Here is a 15,246-nt window from a genome sequence, read left to right on the forward strand (position 1 = left end):
GGAATGGTGGAGCACTGACACACTGTCTGTCCGTGGAATGGTGGAGCGAGCACTGACACACTGCACACCTTCTGTCCATGGAATGGTGGAGTGAGCACTGACACACTGCACACTTTCTGTCCGTGGAATGGTGGAGCACTGACACACTGCACACCTTCTGTCCATGGAATGGTGGAGTGAGCACTGACACACTGCACACCTTCTTTCCATGGAATGGTGGAGTGAGCACTGACACACTGCACACCTTCTGTCCATGGAATTGTGGAGCACTGACACACTGCACACCTTCTGTCCGTGGAATGGTGGAGCGAGCACTGACACACTGCACACCTTCTGTCCGTGGAATGGTGGAGCGAGCACTTACACATTGCACACCTTCTGTCCGTGGAATGGTGGAGCACTGACACAATGCACACCTTCTGTCCGTGGAATGGTGGAGCACTGACACACTGCACACCTTCTGTCCGTGGAATGTTGGAGCGAGCACTGACACACTGCACACCTTCTGTCCGTGGAATGGTGGAGCACTGACACACTGCACACCTTCTGTCCATGCATTGGTTGAGCGAGCACTGACACACTGCACACCTTCTGTCCGTGGAATGTTGGAGCGAGCACTGACACACTGCACACCTTCTGTCCGTGGAATGGTGGAGCACTGACACACTGCACACCTTCTGTCCATGGAATGGTGGAGCGAGCACTGACACACTGCACACCTTCTGTCCGTGGAATGGTGGAGTGAGCACTGACACACTGCACACCTTCTGTCCGTGGAATGGTGGAGCACTGACACACTGCACACCTTCTGTCCATGGAATGGTGGAGCACTGACACACTGCACACCTTCTGTTCGTGGAATGGGGGAGTGAGCACTGACACACTGCACACCTTCTGTCCGTGGAATGGTGGATTGAGCACGAACACACTGCACACCACAGTCCGTGGAATGGTGGAGCACTGACACACTGCACACCTTCTGTCCGTGGAATGGTGGAGTGAGCACTGACACACTGCACACCTTCTGTCCATGGAATGGTGGAGTGAGCACTGACACACTGCACACCTTCTGTCCATGGAATTGTGGAGCACTGACACACTGCACACCTTCTGTCCGTGGAATGGTGGAGCGAGCACTGACACACTGCAGAACTTCTGTCCGTGGAATGGTGGAGCGAGCACTGACACACTGCACACCTTCTGTCCGTGGAATGGTGGAGCACTGACACACTGCACACCTTCTGTCCGTGGAATGGTGGAGCACTTACACATTGCACAGCTTCTGTCCGTGGAATGGTGGAGCACTGACACACTGCACACCTTCTCTCCGTGGAATGGTGGAGCACTGACACACTGCACACCTTCTGTCCGTGGAATGTTGGAGCGAGCACTGACACACTGCACACCTTCTGTCCGTGGAATGGTGGAGCACTGACACACTGCACTGCTTCTGTCCATGGAATGGTGGAGCGAGCACTGACACACTGCACACCTTCTGTCCGTGGAATGGTGGAGTGAGCACTGACACACTGCACACCTTCTGTCCGTGGAATGGTGGAGTGAGCACTGACACACTGCACACCTTCTGTCCGTGGAATGGTGGAGCGATCACTGACACACTGCACACCTTCTGTCCGTGGAATGGTGGAGCACTGACACACTGCACACCTTCTCTCCGTGGATGGTGGAGCGAGCACTGACACACTGCACACCTTCTGTCCATGGAATGGTGGAGTGAGCACTGACACACTGCACACTTTCTGTCCGTGGAATGGTGGAGCACTGACACACTGCACACCTTCTGTCCATGGAATGGTGGAGTGAGCACTGACACACTGCACACCTTCTTTCCATGGAATGGTGGAGTGAGCACTGACACACTGCACACCTTCTGTCCATGGAATTGTGGAGCACTGACACACTGCACACCTTCTGTCCGTGGAATGGTGGAGTAAGCACTGACACACTGCACATCTTCTGTCCGTGGAATGGTGGAGCGATCACTGACACACTGCACACCTTCTGTCCGTGGAATGGTGGAGCACTGACACACTGCACACCTTCTCTCCGTGGAATGGTGGAGCGAGCACTGACACACTGCACACCTTCTGTTCCTGGAATGGTGGAGCACTGACACACTGCACACCTTCTGTCCGTGGAATGGTGGAGCACTGACACACTGCACACCTTCTGTCCGTGGAATGGTGGAGCACTGACACACTGCACACCTTCTGTCCGTGGAATGGTGGAGCGAGCACTGACACACTGCACACCTTCTGTTCGTGGAATGGTGGAGTGAGCACTGACACACTGCACACCTTCTGTCCGTGGAATGGTGGAGTGAGCACTGACACACTGCACACCTTCTGTCCGTGGAATGGTGGAGCACTGACACACTGCACACCTTCTGTCCGTGGAATGGTGGAGTGAGCACTGACACACTCCACACCTTCTGTCCGTGGAATGGTAGAGCACTGACACACTGCACACCTTCTGTCCGTGGAATGGTGGAGCGAGCACTGACACACTGCACACCTTCTGTCCGTGGAATGGTGGAGCGAGCACTGACACACTGCACACCTCCTGTCCGTGGAATGGTGGAGCGATCATTGACACACTGCACACCTCCTGTCCGTGGATTGGTTGAGTGAGCACTGACACACTGCACACCTTCTGTCCGTGGAATGGTGGAGCACTGACACACTGCACACCTTCTGTCCGTGGAATGGTTGAGTGAGCACTGACACACTGCACACCTTCTGTCCGTGGAATGGTGGAGCACTGACACACTGCACACCTTCTGTCCGTGGAATGGTGGAGCGAGCACTGACACACTGCACACCTCCTGTCCGTGGAATGGTGGAGCGATCATTGACACACTGCACACCTCCTGTCCGTGGATTGGTTGAGTGAGCACTGACACACTGCACACCTTCTGTCCGTGGAATGGTGGAGCACTGACACACTGCACACCTTCTGTCCGTGGAATGGTTGAATGAGCACTGACACACTGCACACCTCCTGTCCGTGGAATGGTCGAGCGAGCACTGACACACTGCACACCTTCTGTCCGTGGAATGGTGGAGCGAGCACTGACACACTGCACACCTTCTGTCCGTGGAATGGTTGAGTGAGCACTGACACACTGCACACCTTCTGTCCGTGGAATGGTGGAGCACTGACACACTGCACACCTTCTGTCCGTGGAATGGTGGAGTGAGCACTGACACACTGCACACCTTCTGTCCGTGGAATGGTGGAGTGAGCACTGACATACTGCGCACCTTCTGTCCGTGGAATGGTGGAGCACTGACACACTGCACACCTTCTGTACGTGGAATGGTGGAGCACTGACACACTGCACACCTTCTGTCCGCGGAATGGTGGAGCGAGCACTGACACACTGCACACCTTCTGTCCGTGGAATGGTGGAGTGAGCACTGACACACTGCACACCTTCTGTCCGTGGAATGGTGGAGTGAGCACTGACACACTGCACACCTTCTGTCCGTGGAATGGTGGAGTGAGCACTGACACACTGCATACCTTCTGTCCGTGGAATGGTGGAGCACTGACACACTGCACACCTTCTGTCCGTGGAATGGTCGAGTGAGCAATGACACACTGCGCACCTTATGTCCGTGGAATGGTGGAGCGAGCACTGACACACTGCACACCTTCTGTCCGTGGAATGGTGGAGCACTGACACACTGCACACCTTCTGTCCGTGGAATGGTGGAGCACTGACACACTGCACACCTTCTGTCCGTGGAATGGTTTAGTGAGCACTGACACACTGCACACCTTCTGTCCGTGGAATGGTTTAGTGAGCACTGACACACTGCACACATCCTGTCCGTGGAATGATCGAGCGAGCACTGACACACTGCACACCTTCTGTCCGTGGAATGGTGGAGCGAGCACTGACACACTGCACACCTTCTGTCCGTGGAATGGTGGAGAACTGACACACTGCACACCTTCTGTCCGTGGAATGGTTGAGTGAGCACTGACACACTGCACACCTTCTTTCCGTGGAATGGTGGAGTGAGCACTGACACACTGCACACCTTCTGTCCGTGGAATGGTGGAGCACTGACACACTGCACACCTTCTGTCCGTGGAATGGTGGAGTGAGCACTGACACACTGCACACCTTCTGTCCGTGGAATGGTGGAGCACTGACACACTGCACACCTTCTGTCCATGGAATGGTGGAGCACTGACACACTGCACACCTTTGTCCGTGGAATGGTGGAGTGAGCACTGACACACTGCACACCTTCTGTCCGTGGAATGGTGGAGTGAGCACGAACACACTGCACACCTTCTGTCTGTGGAATGGTGGAGTGAGCACTGACACACTGCACACCTTCTGTCCGTGGAATGGTGGAGCACTGACACACTGTCTGTCCGTGGAATGGTGGAGCGAGCACTGACACACTGCACACCTTCTGTCCATGGAATGGTGGAGTGAGCACTGACACACTGCACACTTTCTGTCCGTGGAATGGTGGAGCACTGACACACTGCACACCTTCTGTCCATGGAAAGGTGGAGTGAGCACTGACACACTGCACACCTTCTTTCCATGGAATGGTGGAGTGAGCACTGACACACTGCACACCTTCTGTCGATGGAATTGTGGAGTGAGCACTGACACACTGCACACCTTCTGTCCGTGGAATGGTGGAGCGAGCACTTACACATTGCACACCTTCTGTCCGTGGAATGGTGGAGCACTGACACACTGCACACCTTCTGTCCGTGGAATGGTGGAGCACTGACACACTGCACACCTTCTGTCCGTGGAATGTTGGAGCGAGCACTGACACACTGCACACCTTCTGTCCGTGGAATTGTGGAGCACTGACACACTGCTCTGCTTCTGTCCATGGAATGGTGGAGCGAGCACTGACACACTGCACACCTTCTGTCCGTGGAATGGTTTAGTGAGCACTGACACACTGCACACATCCTGTCCGTGGAATGGTCGAGCGAGCACTGACACACTGCACACCTTCTGTCCGTGGAATGGTGGAGCGAGCACTGACACACTGCACACCTTCTGTCCGTGGAATGGTGGAGAACTGACACACTGCACACCTTCTGTCCGCGGAATGGTGGAGCACTGACACACTGCACACCTTCTTTCCGTGGAATGGTGGAGTGAGCACTGACACACTGCACACCTTCTGTCCGTGGAATGGTGGAGCACTGACACACTGCACACCTTCTGTCCGTGGAATGGTGGAGTGAGCACTGACACACTGCACACCTTCTATCCGTGGAATGTTGCAGCGAGCACTGACACACTGCACACCTTCTGTCTGTCGAATGGTGGAGTGAGCACTGACACACTGCACACCTTCTGTCCGTGGAATGGTGGAGTGAGCACTGACACACTGCACACCTTTTGTCCGTGGAATGGTGGAGTGAGCACTGACACACTGCACACCTTCTGTCCGTGGAATGGTGGAGCACTGACACACTGCACACCTTCTGTCCATGGAATGGTGGAGCACTGACACACTGCACACCTCCTGTCCGTGGAATGGTCGAGCGAGCACTGACACACTGCACACCCTCTGTCCGTGGAATGGTGGAGCGAGCACTGACACACTGCACACCTTCTGTCCGTGGAATGGTGGAGCGAGCACTTACACACTGCACACCTTCTGTCCGTGGAATGGTGGAGCACTGACACACTGCACACCTTCTGTCCGTGGAATGGTTGAGTGAGCACTGACACACTGCACACCTTCTGTCCGTGGAATGGTGGAGCACTGACACACTGCACACCTTCTGTCCGTGGAATGGTGGAGTGAGCACTGACATACTGCGCACCTTCTGTCCGTGGAATGGTGGAGCACTGACACACTGCACACCTTCTGTACGTGGAATGGTGGAGCACTGACACACTGCACACCTTCTGTCCGCGGAATGGTGGAGCGAGCACTGACACACTGCACACCTTCTGTCCGTGGAATGGTGGAGTGAGCACTGACACACTGCACACCTTCTGCCCGTGGAATGGTGGAGTGAGCACTGACACACTGCACACCTTCTGTCCGCGGAATGGTGGAGCGAGCACTGACACACTGCACACCTTCTGTCCGTGGAATGGTGGAGTGAGCACTGTCACACTGCACACCTTCTGTCCGTGGAATGGTGGAGTGAGCACTGACACACTGCACACCTTCTATCCGTGGAATGTTGGAGCGAGCACTGACACACTGCACACCTTCTGTCTGTCGAATGGTGGAGTGAGCACTGACACACTGCACACCTTCTGTCCGTGGAATGGTGGAGTGAGCACTGACACACTGCACACCTTTTGTCCGTGGAATGGTGGAGTGAGCACTGACACACTGCACACCTTCTGTCCGTGGAATGGTGGAGCACTGACACACTGCACACCTTCTGTCCATGGAATGGTGGAGCACTGACACACTGCACACCTTCTGTCCGTGGAATGGTTGAATGAGCACTGACACACTGCACACCTCCTGTCCGTGGAATGGTCGAGCGAGCACTGACACACTGCACACCCTCTGTCCGTGGAATGGTGGAGCGAGCACTGACACACTGCACACCTTCTGTCCGTGGAATGGTGGAGCACTGACACACTGCACACCTTCTCTCCGTGGATGGTGGAGCGAGCACTGACACACTGCACACCTTCTGTCCGTGGAATGGTGGAGCACTGACACACTGCACACCTTCTGTCCGTGGAATGGTGGAGTGAGCACTGACATACTGCGCACCTTCTGTCCGTGGAATGGTGGAGCACTGACACACTGCACACCTTCTGTACGTGGAATGGTGGAGCACTGACACACTGCACACCTTCTGTCCGCGGAATGGTGGAGCGAGCACTGACACACTGCACACCTTCTGTCCGTGGAATGGTGGAGTGAGCACTGACACACTGCACACCTTCTGTCCGTGGAATGGTGGAGTGAGCACTGACACACTGCACACCTTCTGTCCGTGGAATGGTGGAGTGAGCACTGACACACTGCATACCTTCTGTCCGTGGAATGGTGGAGCACTGACACACTGCACACCTTCTGTCCGTGGAATGGTCGAGTGAGCAATGACACACTGCGCACCTTCTGTCCGTGGAATGGTGGAGCGAGCACTGACACACTGCACACCTTCTGTCCGTGGAATGGTGGAGCACTGACACACTGCACACCTTCTGTCCGTGGAATGGTGGAGCACTGACACACTGCACACCTTCTGTCCGTGGAATGGTTTCGTGAGCACTGACACACTGCACACCTTCTGTCCGTGGAATGGTTTAGTGAGCACTGACACACTGCACACATCCTGTCCGTGGAATGATCGAGCGAGCACTGACACACTGCACACCTTCTGTCCGTGGAATGGTGGAGCGAGCACTGACACACTGCACACCTTCTGTCCGTGGAATGGTGGAGCACTGACACACTGCACACCTTCTCTCCGTGGAATGGTGGAGCACTGACACACTGCACACCTTCTGTCCGTGGAATGTTGGAGCGAGCACTGACACACTGCACACCTTCTGTCCGTGGAATGGTGGAGCACTGACACACTGCACTGCTTCTGTCCATGGAATGGTGGAGCGAGCACTGACACACTGCACACCTTCTGTCCGTGGAATGGTGGAGTGAGCACTGACACACTGCACACCTTCTGTCCGTGGAATGGTGGAGTGAGCACTGACACACTGCACACCTTCTGTCCGTGGAATGGTGGAGCGATCACTGACACACTGCACACCTTCTGTCCGTGGAATGGTGGAGCACTGACACACTGCACACCTTCTCTCCGTGGATGGTGGAGCGAGCACTGACACACTGCACACCTTCTGTCCATGGAATGGTGGAGTGAGCACTGACACACTGCACACTTTCTGTCCGTGGAATGGTGGAGCACTGACACACTGCACACCTTCTGTCCATGGAATGGTGGAGTGAGCACTGACACACTGCACACCTTCTTTCCATGGAATGGTGGAGTGAGCACTGACACACTGCACACCTTCTGTCCATGGAATTGTGGAGCACTGACACACTGCACACCTTCTGTCCGTGGAATGGTGGAGTAAGCACTGACACACTGCACATCTTCTGTCCGTGGAATGGTGGAGCGATCACTGACACACTGCACACCTTCTGTCCGTGGAATGGTGGAGCACTGACACACTGCACACCTTCTCTCCGTGGAATGGTGGAGCGAGCACTGACACACTGCACACCTTCTGTTCCTGGAATGGTGGAGCACTGACACACTGCACACCTTCTGTCCGTGGAATGGTGGAGCACTGACACACTGCACACCTTCTGTCCGTGGAATGGTGGAGCACTGACACACTGCACACCTTCTGTCCGTGGAATGGTGGAGCACTGACACACTGCACACCTTCTGTCCGTGGAATGGTGGAGCGAGCACTGACACACTGCACACCTTCTGTTCGTGGAATGGTGGAGTGAGCACTGACACACTGCACACCTTCTGTCCGTGGAATGGTGGAGTGAGCACTGACACACTGCACACCTTCTGTCCGTGGAATGGTGGAGCACTGACACACTGCACACCTTCTGTCCGTGGAATGGTGGAGTGAGCACTGACACACTCCACACCTTCTGTCCGTGGAATGGTAGAGCACTGACACACTGCACACCTTCTGTCCGTGGAATGGTGGAGCGAGCACTGACACACTGCACACCTTCTGTCCGTGGAATGGTGGAGCGAGCACTGACACACTGCACACCTCCTGTCCGTGGAATGGTGGAGCGATCATTGACACACTGCACACCTCCTGTCCGTGGATTGGTTGAGTGAGCACTGACACACTGCACACCTTCTGTCCGTGGAATGGTGGAGCACTGACACACTGCACACCTTCTGTCCGTGGAATGGTTGAGTGAGCACTGACACACTGCACACCTTCTGTCCGTGGAATGGTGGAGCACTGACACACTGCACACCTTCTGTCCGTGGAATGGTGGAGCGAGCACTGACACACTGCACACCTCCTGTCCGTGGAATGGTGGAGCGATCATTGACACACTGCACACCTCCTGTCCGTGGATTGGTTGAGTGAGCACTGACACACTGCACACCTTCTGTCCGTGGAATGGTGGAGCACTGACACACTGCACACCTTCTGTCCGTGGAATGGTTGAATGAGCACTGACACACTGCACACCTCCTGTCCGTGGAATGGTCGAGCGAGCACTGACACACTGCACACCTTCTGTCCGTGGAATGGTGGAGCGAGCACTGACACACTGCACACCTTCTGTCCGTGGAATGGTTGAGTGAGCACTGACACACTGCACACCTTCTGTCCGTGGAATGGTGGAGCACTGACACACTGCACACCTTCTGTCCGTGGAATGGTGGAGTGAGCACTGACACACTGCACACCTTCTGTCCGTGGAATGGTGGAGTGAGCACTGACATACTGCGCACCTTCTGTCCGTGGAATGGTGGAGCACTGACACACTGCACACCTTCTGTACGTGGAATGGTGGAGCACTGACACACTGCACACCTTCTGTCCGCGGAATGGTGGAGCGAGCACTGACACACTGCACACCTTCTGTCCGTGGAATGGTGGAGTGAGCACTGACACACTGCACACCTTCTGTCCGTGGAATGGTGGAGTGAGCACTGACACACTGCACACCTTCTGTCCGTGGAATGGTGGAGTGAGCACTGACACACTGCATACCTTCTGTCCGTGGAATGGTGGAGCACTGACACACTGCACACCTTCTGTCCGTGGAATGGTCGAGTGAGCAATGACACACTGCGCACCTTATGTCCGTGGAATGGTGGAGCGAGCACTGACACACTGCACACCTTCTGTCCGTGGAATGGTGGAGCACTGACACACTGCACACCTTCTGTCCGTGGAATGGTGGAGCACTGACACACTGCACACCTTCTGTCCGTGGAATGGTTTAGTGAGCACTGACACACTGCACACCTTCTGTCCGTGGAATGGTTTAGTGAGCACTGACACACTGCACACATCCTGTCCGTGGAATGATCGAGCGAGCACTGACACACTGCACACCTTCTGTCCGTGGAATGGTGGAGCGAGCACTGACACACTGCACACCTTCTGTCCGTGGAATGGTGGAGAACTGACACACTGCACACCTTCTGTCCGTGGAATGGTTGAGTGAGCACTGACACACTGCACACCTTCTTTCCGTGGAATGGTGGAGTGAGCACTGACACACTGCACACCTTCTGTCCGTGGAATGGTGGAGCACTGACACACTGCACACCTTCTGTCCGTGGAATGGTGGAGTGAGCACTGACACACTGCACACCTTCTGTCCGTGGAATGGTGGAGCACTGACACACTGCACACCTTCTGTCCATGGAATGGTGGAGCACTGACACACTGCACACCTTTGTCCGTGGAATGGTGGAGTGAGCACTGACACACTGCACACCTTCTGTCCGTGGAATGGTGGAGTGAGCACGAACACACTGCACACCTTCTGTCTGTGGAATGGTGGAGTGAGCACTGACACACTGCACACCTTCTGTCCGTGGAATGGTGGAGCACTGACACACTGTCTGTCCGTGGAATGGTGGAGCGAGCACTGACACACTGCACACCTTCTGTCCATGGAATGGTGGAGTGAGCACTGACACACTGCACACTTTCTGTCCGTGGAATGGTGGAGCACTGACACACTGCACACCTTCTGTCCATGGAAAGGTGGAGTGAGCACTGACACACTGCACACCTTCTTTCCATGGAATGGTGGAGTGAGCACTGACACACTGCACACCTTCTGTCGATGGAATTGTGGAGTGAGCACTGACACACTGCACACCTTCTGTCCGTGGAATGGTGGAGCGAGCACTTACACATTGCACACCTTCTGTCCGTGGAATGGTGGAGCACTGACACACTGCACACCTTCTGTCCGTGGAATGGTGGAGCACTGACACACTGCACACCTTCTGTCCGTGGAATGTTGGAGCGAGCACTGACACACTGCACACCTTCTGTCCGTGGAATTGTGGAGCACTGACACACTGCTCTGCTTCTGTCCATGGAATGGTGGAGCGAGCACTGACACACTGCACACCTTCTGTCCGTGGAATGGTTTAGTGAGCACTGACACACTGCACACATCCTGTCCGTGGAATGGTCGAGCGAGCACTGACACACTGCACACCTTCTGTCCGTGGAATGGTGGAGCGAGCACTGACACACTGCACACCTTCTGTCCGTGGAATGGTGGAGAACTGACACACTGCACACCTTCTGTCCGTGGAATGGTGGAGCACTGACACACTGCACACCTTCTTTCCGTGGAATGGTGGAGTGAGCACTGACACACTGCACACCTTCTGTCCGTGGAATGGTGGAGCACTGACACACTGCACACCTTCTGTCCGTGGAATGGTGGAGTGAGCACTGACACACTGCACACCTTCTATCCGTGGAATGTTGCAGCGAGCACTGACACACTGCACACCTTCTGTCTGTCGAATGGTGGAGTGAGCACTGACACACTGCACACCTTCTGTCCGTGGAATGGTGGAGTGAGCACTGACACACTGCACACCTTTTGTCCGTGGAATGGTGGAGTGAGCACTGACACACTGCACACCTTCTGTCCGTGGAATGGTGGAGCACTGACACACTGCACACCTTCTGTCCATGGAATGGTGGAGCACTGACACACTGCACACCTCCTGTCCGTGGAATGGTCGAGCGAGCACTGACACACTGCACACCCTCTGTCCGTGGAATGGTGGAGCGAGCACTGACACACTGCACACCTTCTGTCCGTGGAATGGTGGAGCGAGCACTTACACACTGCACACCTTCTGTCCGTGGAATGGTGGAGCACTGACACACTGCACACCTTCTGTCCGTGGAATGGTTGAGTGAGCACTGACACACTGCACACCTTCTGTCCGTGGAATGGTGGAGCACTGACACACTGCACACCTTCTGTCCGTGGAATGGTGGAGTGAGCACTGACATACTGCGCACCTTCTGTCCGTGGAATGGTGGAGCACTGACACACTGCACACCTTCTGTACGTGGAATGGTGGAGCACTGACACACTGCACACCTTCTGTCCGCGGAATGGTGGAGCGAGCACTGACACACTGCACACCTTCTGTCCGTGGAATGGTGGAGTGAGCACTGACACACTGCACACCTTCTGTCCGTGGAATGGTGGAGTGAGCACTGACACACTGCACACCTTCTGTCCGCGGAATGGTGGAGCGAGCACTGACACACTGCACACCTTCTGTCCGTGGAATGGTGGAGTGAGCACTGTCACACTGCACACCTTCTGTCCGTGGAATGGTGGAGTGAGCACTGACACACTGCACACCTTCTATCCGTGGAATGTTGGAGCGAGCACTGACACACTGCACACCTTCTGTCTGTCGAATGGTGGAGTGAGCACTGACACACTGCACACCTTCTGTCCGTGGAATGGTGGAGTGAGCACTGACACACTGCACACCTTTTGTCCGTGGAATGGTGGAGTGAGCACTGACACACTGCACACCTTCTGTCCGTGGAATGGTGGAGCACTGACACACTGCACACCTTCTGTCCATGGAATGGTGGAGCACTGACACACTGCACACCTTCTGTCCGTGGAATGGTTGAATGAGCACTGACACACTGCACACCTCCTGTCCGTGGAATGGTCGAGCGAGCACTGACACACTGCACACCCTCTGTCCGTGGAATGGTGGAGCGAGCACTGACACACTGCACACCTTCTGTCCGTGGAATGGTGGAGCGAGCACTGACACACTGCACACCTTCTGTCCGTGGAATGGTGGAGCACTGACACACTGCACACCTTCTGTCCGTGGAATGGTTGAGTGAGCACTGACACACTGCACACCTTCTGTCCGTGGAATGGTGGAGCACTGACACACTGCACACCTTCTGTCCGTGGAATGGTGGAGTGAGCACTGACATACTGCGCACCTTCTGTCCGTGGAATGGTGGAGCACTGACACACTGCACACCTTCTGTACGTGGAATGGTGGAGCACTGACACACTGCACACCTTCTGTCCGCGGAATGGTGGAGCGAGCACTGACACACTGCACACCTTCTGTCCGTGGAATGGTGGAGTGAGCACTGACACACTGCACACCTTCTGTCCGTGGAATGGTGGAGTGAGCACTGACACACTGCACACCTTCTGTCCGTGGAATGGTGGAGTGAGCACTGACACACTGCATACCTTCTGTCCGTGGAATGGTGGAGCACTGACACACTGCACACCTTCTGTCCGTGGAATGGTCGAGTGAGCAATGACACACTGCGCACCTTCTGTCCGTGGAATGGTGGAGCGAGCACTGACACACTGCACACCTTCTGTCCGTGGAATGGTGGAGCACTGACACACTGCACACCTTCTGTCCGTGGAATGGTGGAGCACTGACACACTGCACACCTTCTGTCCGTGGAATGGTTTCGTGAGCACTGACACACTGCACACCTTCTGTCCGTGGAATGGTTTAGTGAGCACTGACACACTGCACACATCCTGTCCGTGGAATGATCGAGCGAGCACTGACACACTGCACACCTTCTGTCCGTGGAATGGTGGAGCGAGCACTGACACACTGCACACCTTCTGTCCGTGGAATGGTGGAGAACTGACACACTGCACACCTTCTGTCCGTGGAATGGTTGAGTGAGCACTGACACACTGCACACCTTCTTTCCGTGGAATGGTGGAGTGAGCACTGACACACTGCACACCTTCTGTCCGTGGAATGGTGGAGCACTGACACACTGCACACCTTCTGTCCGTGGAATGGTGGAGTGAGCACTGACACACTGCAAACCTTCTATCCGTGGAATGTTGCAGCGAGCACTGACACACTGCACACCTTCTGTCTGTCGAATGGTGGAGTGAGCACTGACACACTGCACACCTTCTGTCCGTGGAATGGTGGAATGAGCACTGACACACTGCACACCTTTTGTGCGTGGAATGGTGGAGTGAGCACTGACACACTGCACACCTTCTCTCCGTGGAATGGTGGAGCACTGACACACTGCACACCTTCTGTCCATGGAATGGTGGAGCACTGACACACTGCACACCTTTGTCCGTGGAATGGTGGAGTGAGCACGAACACACTGCACACCTTCTGTCTGTGGAATGGTGGAGTGAGCACTGACACACTGCACACCTTCTGTCCGTGGAATGGTGGAGCACTGACACACTGTCTGTCCGTGGAATGGTGGAGCGAGCACTGACACACTGCACACCTTCTGTCCATGGAATGGTGGAGTGAGCACTGACACACTGCACACTTTCTGTCCGTGGAATGGTGGAGCACTGACACACTGCACACCTTCTGTCCATGGAAATGTGGAGTGAGCACTGACACACTGCACACCTTCTTTCCATGGAATGGTGGAGTGAGCACTGACACACTGCACACCTTCTGTCGATGGAATTGTGGAGTGAGCACTGACACACTGCACACCTTCTGTCCGTGGAATGGTGGAGCGAGCACTTGCACATTGCACACCTTCTGTCCGTGGAATGGTGGAGCACTGACACACTGCACATCTTCTGTCCGTGGAATGGTGGAGCACTGACACACTGCACACCTTCTGTCCGTGGAATGTTGGAGCGAGCACTGACACACTGCACACCTTCTGTCCGTGGAATGGTGGAGCACTGACACACTGCTCTGCTTCTGTCCATGGAATGGTGGAGCGAGCACTGACACACTGCACACCTTCTGTCCGTGGAATGGTTTAGTGAGCACTGACACACTGCACACATCCTGTCCGTGGAATGGTCGAGCGAGCACTGACACACTGCACACCTTCTGTCCGTGGAATGGTGGAGAACTGACACACTGCACACCTTCTGTCCGTGGAATGGTTGAGTGATCACTGACAAACTGCACACCTTCTTTCCGTGGAATGGTGGAGTGAGCACTGACACACTGCACACCTTCTGTCCGTGGAATGGTGGAGCACTGACACACTGCACACCTTCTGTCCGTGGAATGGTGGAGTGAGCACTGACACACTGCACACCTTCTATCCGTGGAATGTTGCAGCGAGCACTGACACACTGCACACCTTCTGTCTGTCGAATGGTGGAGTGAGCACTGACACACTGCACACCTTCTGTCCGTGGAATGGTGGAGTGAGCACTGACACACTGCACACCTTTTGTCCGTGGAATGGTGGAGTGA

Source organism: Pristiophorus japonicus, chromosome 5 (assembly GCF_044704955.1).
Source record: "Pristiophorus japonicus isolate sPriJap1 chromosome 5, sPriJap1.hap1, whole genome shotgun sequence".
Classification (NCBI taxonomy): Eukaryota; Metazoa; Chordata; class Chondrichthyes; family Pristiophoridae; genus Pristiophorus; species Pristiophorus japonicus.